Source organism: Myxine glutinosa, chromosome 12 (genome assembly GCF_964187855.1).
Source record: "Myxine glutinosa chromosome 12, kmMyxGlut1.1, whole genome shotgun sequence".
In the NCBI taxonomy this organism is placed as follows: Eukaryota; Metazoa; Chordata; class Myxini; order Myxiniformes; family Myxinidae; genus Myxine; species Myxine glutinosa.
Genome location: NC_136272.1, coordinates 28,285,288 through 28,301,941, shown reverse-complemented (window position 1 = coordinate 28,301,941; position 16,654 = coordinate 28,285,288). Strand labels below are relative to the sequence as shown.

The window sequence follows — 16,654 nt, the reverse complement described above, 5'->3', positions numbered from 1 at the left end:
GACTTGTGCAGAGAGAGAGAAGAAGAGGCGTTGAACCATACAAGTATGCGGGCGCAGCCAGATGCGCCGGTAAACGCATATAGCGCATTTCCAGCCACGCGAGTAAGCGTGGCCATAGCCGCAAGTGAATAACCGCCAGCCGCGCCAAAGTCCGCTCCCTACCATTTCGCCCCGTCATAACCCGCTCCGTTCAGTCGACATGTGGCGAGCTCCTGCTTTCACCGACTTGCATCTCCAAAGGACGTGCCGGGGGCCGTAGAGAGCTGCACGGGAGCCATCCCTGGACGCGCTAAACACCGTCCTGCCATCTGCAATCCCCGTGTGAGTGTGTGTGAGACGGGCCCGTGTCCTTGGGATTAAGTATAAGACTGTTTTAAGGATTGCTCTGTGTCTCTGTTTCTTCTACCATTGTACATTGTAAATAATAATAATTAAACCTGTTATTCCTTTGCTTTCCAATTCGATCGCCTTTGTGATTTCTCCATTGACTAAGCGTGGTACAAATAAGAACCGCTTGAATCGGGGTCTAGTAATTAATGATAGCGCGAATTACGTGTACGCAAACCGCTCGGCGTATCACCAACACACGTGGTTCGTGCGGGGCTTATTTCCTTGCTTCCAGGGCAGCGTTAGTACTTAGGTAACATCGAATTTGGTCCTGAAACCCTATTTAACGCTGTCCGGAAGGGACGTAATAGGTTCCGGGTCGCGCCAGGTCAGTCAAAGACAAGGGGACTAATCCCCCCCTTGGTAAGGGGAGAAGGCCGTGGGCAGATCCGCAACAATATATATATATATATATATATATATATATATATATATATATATATATTTATTATCCACCGTTTCCTGATATCCTTGTAATTCATGGGAAAAATCCCCTATGTAGACCTAGCTTGTCCTGCATGTGATGCATGTACAAGTTCCTACATGAGACCAAGATCACAATAAAATAAAAACAACCTGACAATGACGACTTAACTCGCAAGTGGAAAGGGATAATAGACTACAGGTATTTAGAGGATAATCCTCTAAGTAGTGTGCTTGGAAGAGAGGCGTAAAAAATTCCATCTTGGCATACATTCTTAAAATCAGAAGTGGATGAAGGATTTATTTAAATAAATAAAAAGTCGGGGTAGGGGCTGGCGGTGGGTGGGGTGGGAATTATTAACTAAACACATTGCAATATATTTTTCATGAGTAAGACATAATAGTTGTAAACGAAGGTATAATCCGGAATGAAGAATTACTCTTGCTCGAAGAAGCAAGGAGATGCTTACGCTTGGGTCGTGAACCGTCTTCTACTCAGACGGACTCACACACTCACACCTTCAGTGACACACAGACCAAATACAAACAATGGCATCTTCTGTCCAATCAGGAACAATGGGAGGCTAATTATGAACACAGTAAAGACTAAAATAAAATCATAGAGTCAGGGAAGCAGGCACGGATGCAAATGATCCGAATTTGAGAGGTGTTAATGTATCCATGGTTAGTAAGCACAATGTATTGCGAAATTTCGCACGAGATGCTGCTCAGGCATGCTGCAAGCGCTCATCATTTCATGGCCGGAATCCAAAGATCCCATCTTGGCGAGTCCTTAAAAAGGAGGCATGAGGCCATATAAAATGGCCTGCCGGACACAGTGGCCCGATGAACCCAGATTGACTCTTAGCAAGTGAAATTTCCCTTGAAGGCCCGAGAGACAGTTATTATTTTTATGACCACCTTGATAGCCATGTTCAAATTAACTCCAAATTGCCATCACACCGGCCCTTATCCTAGGCAGTGTCCTCTGGTGGTTCGAGGGAAACGAGGTCGAGGTATTTCATTTCATCTGCTGCTCGGCCGGTACCAATATCTCGGCACGCGAGGAGTAATTTTTTCGTTATTCACATGAGGCCTGTGCCTGCTTGGCTGCATCATTTTTTGGAGATGCGGCTGCGCCTCTGATGCAGTGCATTTCCAAAAAGCTGAAGCTCGTTTTGCCGAAGTCGCGGAAGGATGACAGGTTGAGTCAACCCACATAGAGTCAGTTAACGACTGGACAGGAGCTCGAACTCAAGACTCTAAGATCTTAAGTCAGCCACCTTAAGCGTCCAGCCAACATCAGGCGCACATGTTAATGAAAGGTTAGGATTTGTAAATGGCTTCGGATGCCATGGACGACTCATCAACCACAAAGTCATTTCATTTGAGAAGAGGATCACCGTCGAGCTGCCGAGGACACCGAGGGATTTGAAGTTGGATGTAGTCGAACCGAAAAAGTCACTTAGCCGGATTGACAAGCCGCAGATTATCGAGTTACCAAATCGTCTTCGCACGCTCAACAGACACATCCCTTATGATTTGAATCCGCGGCAAACGGAGAGTGAACGCGCTGAATCACACCCGAGCCGAATATATGTACCATTGTGAAGTCTCCCTCCATTTTGGAACTTTGCGGTCAATTTCCCGACGCCAGGTCGTCGGGCAAAGCATGAGGGGATACGATGACGGGGTTAATGGGCACGGCACCACGGAGGAAATAGAAAGTGTGCACGGAACGTTGGGAAGGCAATGGGGGAAACTCACCCCGATCACGGCTTCAAGCTACCGGGCAGCCATTATGTCCACGGGTAAAGGTCTAGCGTTTGATGCATGACCGCAGCGCTGCCCACCAAGCTCGCCAAAGCCGGGTCAACCCCAGCGAACACGCAGGACTGTGTGAAGCAAAAGTCATAAATAACATATAGCATCTCAACTCCGGCAAAGTTTGCTTCCAAATATATAGATACGAAGAAAAGACGACAGGGCAGTGTAAGGGGGACGGCGGTGGGGGGAGTTGGGGGCTTGGGGGAAGGGGAGCTGCAGAAATTTCAAAATTTTGAGAACATGATATACAGACGGGGTCTTTAATTTCACCCGGGGAGAGAAGGTTGCAAAATGAATAACCAGTTGCAAAATGAATAACTATTTGTAAAATGATTAAATACTTGCAAAATAAATAACCAGTTGCAAAATGAATAACTAGTTGCAAAATGAATAAGTAGTTGCAAAATAAATAACTAGTTGCAAAATGAATAACTAGTTGCAAAATTAATAAATATTTGCAAAATGATTACATACTTGCAAAATAAATAACTAGTTGCAAAATGAATAACTAGATGCAAAAGAAATAACGAGTTGCAAAATGAATAACTAGTTGCAAAATGAATAACTAGTTGCAAAATGAATAACTAGTTGCGAAATGAATAAATACTTGCACAATGAATACCTATTTGCAAGATGATTAAATACTTGCAAAATAAATAACTAGTTGCAAAATGAATTACTAGTTGCAAAATGAATAACCCGTTGGAAAATGAATAACTAGTTGCAAAATAAATAATGTTGCAAAATGAATAACTATTTGCAAAATGAATCACCGGTTTCAAAATGAATAAATAAAGACAAAATGAATAATTAGTTACAAAATGAATAACTATTTAAAAATGAATAACTGGTTTCAAAATGAATAACTATTTGCAAAATGAATAACTAGTTTCAAAATGAATAAGTAAAGTCAAAATGAATAACTAGTTTAAAAATGAATAAATAAAGGCAAAATGAATAACGATTTGCAAAATGAATAACCGGTTTCAAAATGAGTAAGTAAGGTCAAAATGAATAACTAGTTTAAAAATGAATAAATAAAGGCAAAATGAATAACTATTTGCAAAATGAATAACTAGTTGAAAATGAATAACTCGTTTCAAAATGAATAAAGGCAAAATGAATAACTAGTTGCAAAATGAATAACTAGTTGCAAAATGAATAACTATTTGCAAAATGATTAAATACTTGCAAAATGAATAACTAGTTGCAAAATGAATAACTAGTTGCAAAATGAATAACTCGTTGCAAAATGAATAACTCGTTGCAAAATGAATAACTCGTTGCAAAATGAATAACTCGTTGCAAAATGAATAAATAGTTGCAAAATAAATAACGAGTTGCAAAATGAATAACTATTTGCAAAATGAATAACTTGTTGCAAAATAAATAACTGGTTGAAAAATGAATAACGAGTTGCAAAATGAATAAATACTTGCACAATGAATAACTATTTGCAAAATGATTAAATACTTGGAAAATGAATAACTCTTTGCAAAATGAATCACTGGTTTAAAAATGAATATATAAAGGCAAAACGAATAACTATTTGCAAAATGATTAAATACTTGCAAAAATAATAACTAGTTGAAAATGAATAACTCATTTCAAAATGAATAAAGGCAAAATGAATAACTATTTGCAAAATGAATAACTAGTTGCAAAATGAATAACTAGTTGCAAAATGAATAACTATTTGCAAAATGATTAAATATTTGCAAAATTAATAACTAGTTGCAAAATGAATAACTAGTTGCAAAATGAATAACTCGTTGCAAAATGAATGACTCGTTGCAAAATGAATAAATAGTTGCAAAATAAATAACGAGTTGCAAAATGAATAACTATTTGCAAAATGAATAACTTGTTGGAAAATAAATACCTAGTTGAAAAATGAATAACTAGTTGCAAAATGAATAAATACTTGCACAATGATTAACTATTTGCAAAATGATTAAATACTTGGAAAATGAATAACTCTTTGCAAAATGAATCACTGGTTTAAAAATGAATAAATAAAGGCAAAACGAATAACTATTTGCAAAATGAATAACTAGTTGAAAATGAATAACTCATTTCAAAATGAATAAAGACAAAATGAATAATTATTTGCAAAATGAATAACTATTTGCAAAATGAATAACTAGTTGCAAAATGAATAACTAGTTGCAAAATGAATAACTATTTGCAAAATGATTAAATACTTGCAAAAATAATAACTATTTGCAAAATGAATAACTAGTTGCAAAATGAATAACTCATTTCAAAATGAATAAATAAAGGCAAAATGAATACCTATTTGCAAAATGAATAACTAGTTGCAAAATGAATAACTAGTTGCAAAATGAATAACTATTTGCAAAATGATTAAATACTTGCAAAAATAATAACTTTGCAAAATGAATAACTAGTTGCAAAATGAATAACTCATTTCAAAATGAATAAATAAAGGCAAAATGAATACCTATTTGCAAAATGAATAACTAGTTGCAAAATGAATAACTAGTTGCAAAATGAATAAATATTTGCAAAATGATTAAATACTTGCAAAATTAATAACTAGTTGCAAGATGAATAACTCGTTGCAAAATGAATAACTCGTTGCAAAATGAATAAATAGTTACAAAATAAATAACGAGTTGCAAAATGAATAACTATTTGCAAAATGAATAACTTGTTGGAAAATAAATAACGAGTTGAAAAATGAATAACTAGTTGCAAAATGAATAAATACTTGCACAATGATTAACTATTTGCAAAATGATTAAATACTTGGAAAATGAATAACCCTTTGCAAAATGAATCACTGGTTTCAAAATGAATAAATAAAGGAAAAATGAATAATGAGTTGCAAAATGAATAACTATTTGCAAAATGAATAACTGGTTTCAAAATGAATAACTATTTGCAAAATGAATAACTATTTGCGAAACGAATAACTGGTTTCAAAATGAATAACTTGTTTCAAAATGAATAACTATTTGCAAAATGAATAACTGGTTTCCAAATGAATAACTATTTTCAAAATGAATAACTATTTTCAAAATGAAAAAAATAAAGGCAAAATGAATAACTATTTACAAATTGAATAACCATTTGCAAAATGAACACCTAACTATTTGCAAAATGGATAATTAGTTGCAGAATGAATAACTATTTGCATAATGAATAACCATTTGCAAAATGAATAACTAGTTGCAAAATGAATAAATAAAGGAAAAATGAATAACTAGTTGCAAAATGAATAAAGTCAAAATGAATAACTAGCTTCAAAATGGATAAATAAAGGCAAAATGAATAACTAGTTGCAAAATGAATAACCAGTTGCAAAATGAATAACTATTTGCAAAATGAATAACCAGTTTCAAAATGAATAAATAGAGGCAAAATGAATAACTATTTGCAAAATGAATAACTAGTTTAAAAATGCATATATAAAGGAAAAATGAAAAACTAGTTGCAAAATGAATTAAGTCAAAATGAATAACAAGTTTCAAAATGAATAACTATTTGCAAAATGAATAACTAGTTGCAAAACGAATAACCAGTTGCAAAATGAATAACTATTTGCAAAAGGAATAACTAGTTGCAAAATGAATAACTATTTGCAAAATGAATAACTATTTGCAAAATGAATAACTAGTTTCAAAATGAATAACTAGTTTCAAAATGAATAACTAGTTTCAAATTTAAAAAATTGAGGCAAAATGAATAACAATTTGCAAAATGAATAACTAGTTTAAAAATGAATAACTATTTGCAAAATGAATAACTGGTTTTAAAATGAATAAATAAAGGCAAAATGAATAACTAGTTTTAAAATGAATAAATAGAAGCAAAATTAATAACTAGTTCTAGAATGAATAAATAGAAGCAAAATGAATAACTATTTGCAAAATGATTAACTACTTTCAAAATGAATAACTAGTTTCAAAATTGATAACTAGTTTCAAAATGAATACAGGCAAAATGAATAACTACTTGCAAAATGAATAACTAGTTTCAAAATGAATAACTAGTTGTAAAATGAATAACTAGTTGTAAAATGAATAACTAGTTTCAAAATGAATACCTAGTTTCAAAATGAATAAATAGAGGCAAAATGTATAACCAGTTGCAAAATGAATAACAATAGTTCCAAAATGAACAACCAATGAAATTAAGTATATGATATACACGACACCGCATTGAGTACGAGATGAAGCCTTTATGACGTCATGGAGCCATTTATCAGAGACCTAGCTCCACAGGCCAAAAGAGGCAACGGTCACGTTTAAGAACGAGCCGGGTGCACTGAGCACGTTACTAAACTCGGGGTAAACGATGAAATGGCAGATATCTCGGGTTGTTCCATCTGACTGGACGTCAAGGAAACAAAGAGAAACTTCAGTCTCCGGTTCGCTATGACGTCACTTACTGGACGAGCCTGAGCTTTCTTTCACCTTCTCAATTATTTAGCGATTATATTTAGAACTATTGATCCTGTGCAGCCGCCTGATAGATCGTGTAATCAGATTCCTCTACCCAATGTGGGTCTCGTGTTGGAGCTAAATTAGGGTTCAGTCCGTGGAGTATGTAGGGCAAGAGGAGGAAGAGGAGGAGGAGGGGGAGAGGAGGAGGGGGAGAGGAGGAGAGGGAAGGGGGAGGGGGAGGAGGAGAGGTGGAGGAGGAAGAGAGGAGGAGGAAGAGGAGAGGGGAAGGGGGAAGAGGAGAGGGGAAGGGGGAAGAGGAGAGGGGAAGGGGGAAGAGGGGAGGGGGAGGAAGAGGGGAGGGGGAGGAAGAGGGGAGGGGGAGGAAGAGGGGAGGGGGAGGAGGAAGAGGAGAGGGGGAGGAGGGAAGAGGGGAGGGTGAGGGGAAGAGGGGAGGGGATAGTGGGGAGGTGTGGGGGAAGAGGGGAGGGGAGGAGGGCAAGAGAGGAGGGGAGGGGGGAAGATGGGAAGGGGAAGATGGGAGGGGAAGATGGGAGGGGAAGGTGGGGGAGGGGGAGGAAGAGGGGAGGGGGAGGAGGGAAGAGGTGAGGGTGAGGGGGAGGGGGGAGGGGATAGTGGGGAGGTGTGGGGGAAGAGGGGAGGGGAGGGGGGCAAGAGAGGAGGGGAGGGGGGCAAGAGAGGAGGGGAGGGGGGGAAGATGGGAGGGGAAGATGGGAGGGGGAAGGTGGGGGAGGGAGGGCGAAGAGGAGAGGAGGAAGAGGGGAGGGGGAGGGAGGGGGAAGAGGGGAGGGGGAGGGAGGGAGAAGAGGGGAGGGGGAGGGAGGGGGAAGAGGGGAGGGGGAGGGAGGGGGAAGAGGGGAGGGCGAGGGAGGAGGAAGAGGGGAGGGGATGGAGGAAAACATAAGTGAGGGGAGGGAAAGATAAGGGAGGGTGGGAAAGATAAGGGAGGGAGGGGAAGATAAGGGAGGGAGGCAGAGAAGGGAGGGAGGGAGAGAAGGGAGGGAGGGGAAGAAGGGTGGAAGGAGGAGAAGGGCAGGAGGGGAAGAAGGGCCAGAGGGGAAGAAGGGAGGGGAACAGTTGGGACAGGGGAAGAGTGAGGAAGAGAGGAGGAGAGGAGGGTGAGTATGGTGGGGGGAGGGGTGTAAGGGGAGGGGGAAGGGGAAGGAGATGGGGGGAGGAGATGGGGGATGGAGATGGGGGAGGGAGGAGGGAGATAGGGGGAAGGAAATGGAGGAGGTAATGGGGAAGGCAATGGGGGGAGGGAAGGAGGATGAAGTGGAGGAGGAAGGGAGGGGAGGTGAGGAAGGGGAGGAAAGGTGAGGGGAGTGTAGTGGAGCAGAGGGATGGGAAGTGAGAGGAGGAGTGGAAGGAGAAGAGTTGGGTGGAGCGAAGGGGTGGGAAGGGAGAGAAGGGGAGGGTAGGGGCATATAGGGGAGTGGAAAGAGGGAGGGGAGGAGAAGGAGGAAGGGGAGGATAGTGGAGGGATGGAGAGTGGAAGGGTGTTGTAAAAGGTAGTTTTGGGGTAAATTCCTCGCTGTTATCAAATAACACAAATTGTACAAACACATTATGTAATCCATGGTTTGCTGACACTACAATCTTTATTCAATCTCCATTGTTCTTACAGCATTCATAAATGTGCACATTTTGTAGAGTACGTTCATAAATCATTATCGAACAACTTTTAATCTAAAAAGAAAATAACTACTGGAGAGGTGTAGTCTCGTGGCATAACTTGGGATGGGACACATTCGGGGGGCGGGAGGGGAGGGGGACGGTGAACGATGGGGGCGGGGGAGGACGTGTAATTGGAGATGAGTAGGGGGAAAGAGAGATGGAGAGGGGGAAATTGATATGGGGGGGGGGGGGGGACCGGTAAATGGTGGTGAGGGGGAGTGGAGATGGTGGTGGGGAGGAAGGGGAAATGGAGATGGGGGGATGAGTAAATTGTGGTGAGGGGGGGGGGGGGTGGGGAAATGGTGGCGATGGGGAGGGGGAAGATGGTGGTGAGGGGGGGTTAGAGAAATGGTGGTAAGGGGAGGGGGAAAGAGGGATGGAGAGGGGGAAACTGATATGGGGGGGGGACCGGTAAATGGTGGTGAGGGGGAGTGGAGATGGTGGTAGGGAGAAAGGGGAAATGGAGATGGGGGAATGAGTAAATTGTGGTGAGAAGGAGGAGGAGATGGTGGTGGGGGAGATGGGGAAATGGTGGTGGGGGGGGGGGGGGAGTGGAGAAATGGTGGTGAGGGGGGGTGGGGAAATGGTGATGGGGAGGGGGAATGGTGGTGATGGGGAGGGGGAAGATGGTGGTGAGGGGGGTTTAGAGAAATGGTGGTGAGGGGAGGGGGAAATGTCGGTGGGGGAAGGGGGAAATGGTGGTGAGGGGAGGGGGAAATGTCGTTGGGGGAAGGGGGAAATGGTGGTGAGAGGTGAGAGGTCGAGGGAGATAGTGGTGGGGGGAGGGGAGAAATGGTGGTGAGGGGGGGGGGGGGGTGGGTGAGGAGGGTAATCGGGAGTGGGATAGGGAAGGTGAACTGCCGCCATTGTTGTGTAGGTTTTTAAACATTGTCTCGTGTGACAAACACACCGTGTTATACAAATGTCCCATCTCAACATGTGTCACTTGTCAGGATGTTCAGCTGATGGCGATCTGGTGACACTGAGCGTTATGCCAAATAAAAAGGCACCAATGAGTGTTTACCGTTCCCTGTTGAACCAATGGCTCATGATGGAGAGAGCCCAGGTTCAAATCCAGTGCACCATAATGACATGCTTACCTATAGTCTATAACAGCATACGATAGTATAATGTGCATGTATGATGTAAATCATGTGAAAATACACACAGGTGTGTACTAACGTCTTTGTCCTGCATCTACCCCAGACGAGCTTTAAATCAAATAAATGTTAAAATATAATAATTAAAACACAAATAACGCGCCAAAACCACCAATCACATAATAATGGCGAGCGTGTGCTTCACTCACATCACGTGACGGTGGAACGGACAGGCCGGCCAATTAAAGGCCAATTTAGCAACACCTTCGTCCACTAAATCCTCCCACCCACGTTCCCGACCACCACGATCGCCGGCTCCGAACAACCCACACCTCGGACTCTCTATCAGTTCAAAGTCTGTTTGATCGGAGGCGGCGCAGCCGAGGCGGGATTACGCATATCAAACAGGAGCGCTTCATTTGAGGACGATTGATTAGCTGAGCAGGAGACACTAATCCTGAGTAATGGAAGTCTGCCGACAGCCTACGATATGATGAAAAGCAAAATTGAAGTTCTTTTAACAATTTCCTTTTGCAAGCCAAGCTGCGGCGGATATTGCTCTTACTTTGGCCTCCCCGAAGGTCTTTGCAGGGAGCGAGGACAATCTACCGACGATTGGTCAAATGAGCATCAACAACAAGACTTCCGGAGAAAACTAGAGTATATAACTCGGTAGACAGAGCGTACCTCCGCCAAGCTGAGCAGTTTACGTCTTGCATCCACCGATAGGTCGGATCTGGATTCGGACCTGAACCAAAATATAATCGTCTTGTTCTTGTCACCTACCCAACTCATCCACCAAGTTTTGTCATAATCCATCCACAACTTTTTGAAATATCAGGCTATATTTTTATGTGGCCAAATCTCCGATTGGTGAAGCAACACTTGAGAAAATAAACGAGAGCAATGCAACTGTGTCGCCAATATGCCTCCGTGTAGTCCCTGCTCATGACAACGGGTAGATGCCCTCGTTCGCTGTCCTAAAAATAAACAAGTTTGGTTTAAATCCCTTCAGCTGTTTTGAAGTATCACATTTTTGCCACAGGACAGGTTTCACGTCGATCGGTGAAGCGTTTTCGGAGAAGGAACTTTTTAAAAAATATACCGGCTTTCAAGCTAATATGGCTGCCAAACCACGTGACATATGACATCAACAATGTGCACTCTGCATATGTATGGGTAGGGGGATCACGTTTGTGAAGTTTCATGTTGATCGGATAAGGTTCGTTTTTCTATCGAAGATGGCTGCCAAACGACGTGACCTATGACGTCATCCTTATCAAATTATATGCAACAATGGTGTTAGATGACATTTATAAAATTTCTCATCAATAGGGTAAGCAATTTCAGAGATACAATTATTTAATATTTTCCTTAAATCCAATATGGCTGCCAAACCATGTGACCTATGATGTCATAACTTTAATATTTCAATACAAATGGGTCATAGATCATGTGCATGCAATTTCAGATTTTTAGGATAGGGCCTTAAATTAAAACATTTATTGCTGGTATACCACTTCCCCGATGATGTCATCATTATCATTCTTTTGTTCCCCATTGCGAGTACTTGGCTACTATACCGCATGGCCTATGACATCACAATTATCATAAAAACATTCTGCATGGGTGTCACTCATACCCTGAAAGTTTCGTCTCAATCAGACATGTGGTTGCTGAGAAAAACGAGGTTTAGCCCGTACGGACGGACAAACAACCTGAAAGCATAATGCCTCCAGGCACCTTGGGGACGGGGGCATAAAAGTTCTCTGATCCAGGTCTGGATCGAATCTTCACCAAAACTGGAACAATTCTTCCTCGTCACATACCACACCTGTCCATCACGTTTCGTCCGAATCCATCCACAACTATTTGAGATATCGTGCTATATATCGTTGTTGTTTTTTTCCCTAACTCTCAATGGTGAAGAATCACTTAAAAAAATTATCGGATCCAGATCCAGATCTTCACCAAAATCTAATCATTTCATCCTTAATTGAAGCACTCAACCTCACCACCAAATTTTGTCTGAATCTGTCCACAACGTTTTGAGATATCCTGTTCACAGACAGACAGACAGAAAAACAAACAGGGGTGAAAAGTTCGGTGGCGGAGGTAATTAAGCTTCGTATCAGAAAGAGTTGTACCTTCGCGTACGTCTATAGATTGCACATGTCGGATAGGAATTACTCGTACAGATCTCAGATGTTTTGAACCTGCCTCATGAGTTATGAACAAAGTAAAAGTTTATTGCCACTGGAACTTAAAGGTATCCACAATGGTAGACCGATCCGTCGACGATGTGCAATATGCCATCATATAGCACAGACCTTCAAAAGAACTGTATTCATTACTAGCGCGTGCACACACACACACACACACACACACACACACACACACACACACACACACACACACACACACACACACACACACACACACACACACACACACATAATTGAAAAAGTTGGACAGATTGGGGATAGACAAAGAAGGATCACTGGAATGGCTAAGAAGAGGTGAGCTCAACTGGGACGGAGAACAAATTACTTTATCAATGCCCAAGACCATGGATAGTACATTAATGGATTTAAAAAGATGGTAGAACCGAGTCAATCGGCCAAGTATAGGTTTTGCAAGGTAGAAACAGAAAGCACGAGTCACCTCCTATTGGGATGTAAAAAACTCATGTCAGACCAGCTGTACACCCAAAGGCACAACAAGGTATGTAGAGTAATCCACTGGCACAACTGCAGAAACTGCAACATCCCAGTTCCACAAAACTCATGAAAACATGAACTAAAAGCAATAATTGAAAACAAGGACATAATGTTCACATATGACCGGATGATGCCATCCAGCGTGAACATAGAAAACAAAGCATTGCGACCGCACATTGTACTGGGGGACAAAAGGGAAAATACAGCATTGGATATCAGTACCCAGCGATTTTGGCCTAAATAATGCAGAAATCAAGAAAATGACCAAATACGAAGACCTCAAGAATTAAGTGAAAATATCCTGAAAACTGAAGAGTGCAGGAATTGTAACAGTGATTATTGGGGCATTGGGAATGATGAAGAAGAACCTTACAGAGATCTTAAAAACCATCCCTAGGAACATTACCACAAACGAACTTCAGTTGGAGGCTGTATGGGGCTCAGCGACGATCCTGAAAAGAGCCCTTGGAACAAAACTCTGAGAACAACAACTTCACAACTTAGCACATTAATCGCAATCCTTCACTGAAGCAGGGATGGATAGGATACTTCGACTACTGGGAGGACTCCGTTCCACCTTCTAAAACCCAAATTATGGAGACTAGCAACGGTACCCGCCCTATGGGCGGGGCTTCAATTGGGAAGCCCAAATGAAAAGACAAAATATCAAAAGGCTTTTTTATTTTAAACGATTCATATAAACATCCGTTGAATCATTTCACACGCAAAAAAAAAAAATCTAAACAGTACATGGCGCCCATTTTGAAAAAAGATTGAATTCTGCAAAACGGAAGCGGCCGCTACACGTTTTTCTCAGTCGCACGTTTATGTTTAAAGACTGCGCGCCGAATCTGTAAAACGGAAGTGGCCGCTACACCTGTTTCTCAGTCACTTTGCACACACTGCTGTGTTGCTTCGGAGCCGCACGTTTATATGGGAAGAGTTTGTCAGGAGTCGATCTACTCTCTCCTGGTACGTATAATTTCAACAAAAGCCACATCACTGTTCATATCGGTAAATATTATTCCATCGTGTTTGGAAAAACTGGAAAATTGGAAAACTTGGAAAAATTGGAAAAACAATATAGCCTATTTTACTCCCAGGGGTCCCAGGAATACCCACCCAAAATATCGTTGCGATCGGTTGAGCCGTTTTTGCGGAACCTTCGAACGGATAGACGGACATTTGGTGAATTTTATAGTAAGATAACAACCAATGACGCATGCACACCATTCAAATTCGGGCAGAAATAATTGTTTTTGGAGATAAATACCCTGGCATCATCATAGGTGAAGATGAAACCAAGATTGACAACCACCTCTACACAGCATCTTCAAAAGACGCCGTGCTCCACCATGTAGCACCCTGCTTGTACGCCCTCACATGTAATGAGGATAATCCACGTGACTTGAAAGCTACCCATAGGATTAAAAGTGTTATGAAACATAAAGCTGTCACCGCCAAGTTTTACATCTCTTTATCACTGTGACCGATTGCTCAGCGGTGCTGCCTTCGTGGAAGTCTCGCATGATTTAGAGAATTCAGCGAATATCAAAACACACTGATTACAAGCTCTCCACCTTGGTCATCACAAGAGGGTCAAATTCGCGGTGAGGTCCACATTCTACCCGGAGACAAATGAACCTCAGCACAAGGCACTCTCACGGCCTTGACACACACAGCGCAGGAAAGCTGGTACTGGTGTTAAAAAATTCACAATCGCAAAACGCACATGAAGCAGCCCCGTCTCAAGAGTGATGTATGTCACCTGGCGAAACTGCGATGCAGCACTTTCTGTCATTTACAAGATGACAATAAAGAGCTGTTTGGTCTCTTACTCCTGCAGAATCTACATCCCTCCCCCAGAACACCTCTCCTGTGCTCGTTTTTAAATCAACAGCAAAAATCACGTTTTAACGAACACTGGACTTACTCCGGGAATCCTAACAACAACAATGTCAGTTAATGCTCAGGAATATTCCAAGGAGAGGTTGCCAGAAAGGCCTTGTAAGGGAATTTGGGACTGAAAGAAATGGAAAGAGGGTGAAACGATGGAAACATCAATATAATTTGGAAAATGCGAGCAGTCCTTCCCTGAGCATTCGAATGGACCACCACCCAAAAGGGAAAGTGTACAACGGATTTCCACAAGGCCACATCATCGACAATCCTGGAAAGTGCACAACAAAGATGAAAAATGGCCTCAACTTGAAGTCAAAAGGGCAACATGGATGTGATGATGTTGAAGGGAAAGGTGATGCAAAACTAACAAGAAAAAGAGCAATCAGAGATTGCAAACCCTTGCCAGGATGTATTTTCAGTGGTTTTTAAGGCTTTTGTGTTAAAACAAATATGGCGGCCGAACCAGGTGACTGATGGTCATTATTTTTTTTCTAAATGAATGTATTCCTTGATTATGCTCAAGAAATTTCATCTTGATCAGATGAAGTTTTGTACTTGTCGAATTATGACGTCATAATGGAGGCACCTATGACATCATCATTAACATATTTTATTCCCCATGGAGAGTTCTTTACCGACCACAAAAGGTTCGTTTCTATATTTTTCTGGTGGTGGTTGGTGGGTAGTCACCTCCAGAGAAATTGAGCAATGTCTCAATTTTTTCTATTCAGCGCTTTCCGAGATATAGAGGTGCAAAGTTTTTCTGTTTTTCCAAGATAGCGGCCGAACCACGTGACCTATGACGTCATAATTATTTAAAAAATTTATACAGGTGGAGTTGCACCTATGGTGAAAATTTCCTGTCACTAGGACCAACGGTTGCAGAGAAAATCATATTTATTCTGTGCGGACAAACAAACGGACTCAAATGCAATACCCTCTCCTCTGGCGAGGGTAATAAGTGTATAAAAGACAGAGATAGAGAGAGAAGGGGGAGCGGCAGAGAGATGAAACTCTAGAAATGAATCTCTTCACTTGGAGGAGAGGGACCACTCAAGCATGGCTGAGTGTCAAGTTAAAATTCCCATCCCTTGCTGTTTGCACGGCCTGACAACCGCCAAATGCCCAAATGCTGATGACAACTTGCCTACTCTTTGCTAAGACATAAAAGGATCTTTAACACCCACCAACAGCCGGTGTTGGCAGATGGGTCCTCCGGGTCAACGCCAATCCGAGGGATGGAGCAAGCGTCGATGCATCGCCCCACCTGTGAAACACCGGGGTGGCACGTCAGAGCTCAGCTGGGTCTAGATTCGAACCTAGGAGACGCGGCTCAAAGGAAAGTGCATTTTCCTCTGACCTATCTGTCCCACCAAAAATGCACGCAGTCCTGGAGGGAAATGACAAGTCTGCAGGAAATGTAGTTTTTAACAACTTTGTTTAGCAGGACGTGAGCAAACATTCACCTCCAGAGAAAAGAATGCCAGACGTGCTAATGATTAAAAGAAAAGAAAAAGTGTTTGACTTCAAGTTAAAGTTTAAATTACAAACATTCGTGAAACTTGAGGCACACAGATTATAAAGATGTATCCACACAATCTGTCTGGACCCTCCCTTCCCTTCCTCTTCGCCAACATCCCAATCTTCCATTCCTTTTATGGGATTTCATTTTGTTCGTGCATTCCCCATTACAGGCAACAGGATTGGCTGCAACTTGCATGATCACACGTTTCGAAAGTGGTGCTATCAGGCAGGGCAGGGGTCTTCGGAGCCACCGCCCTTCAGAGAAGACCCATGATATGGCTCTGCACCCACCTGCTTACGAATACTAAACACGACACAGTGTGTCACATAAATAACGGTGAATGGGTGCCCATATCCAGTACTCTGTACCCGGGTTATCATTACCCTCGCCAGAGGAGAGTATTGCATTTGAGTCCGTTTGTCTGTTTGTTACTTGCCGGAAAAGATTCCGGCAAGTATGTTGATCGGTTGGTTTGTCTGGCTGTTTGTTCGCAGTACTACGTCGACACCGTTGCACGTAGAATCGCCAAACTTTGCACACATATTTGTCTTTCCCTGGAATAGACTGTGCCCAATTTTTAACTCTCTCGGCCCAAGGCCTCCATTATGACGTCATAATTTGATAATTCGACAAGTACAAAACTTCATCCAATCAAGATGCAAT

General features: G+C 41.9%; 1 protein-coding gene across 6 annotated transcripts in view; it reads right to left on the bottom strand.

The window, feature by feature from the left end:
* LOC137438044 (estrogen-related receptor gamma) overlaps nt 1–16,654 on the bottom strand; it is a 210,926-nt gene that overhangs the window by 183,678 nt on the left and 10,594 nt on the right. For 2 of the 6 annotated variants that reach the window (XM_068132913.2, XM_068132912.2), the window contains exon 2: nt 2,578–2,705. The exons of the other annotated variants lie outside the window; for them this stretch is intronic. The gene's annotated coding sequence lies outside the window, so the exon portion shown is untranslated. The remainder of the gene's footprint in view (nt 1–2,577; nt 2,706–16,654) is intronic. 6 annotated transcript variants of the gene reach the window in all.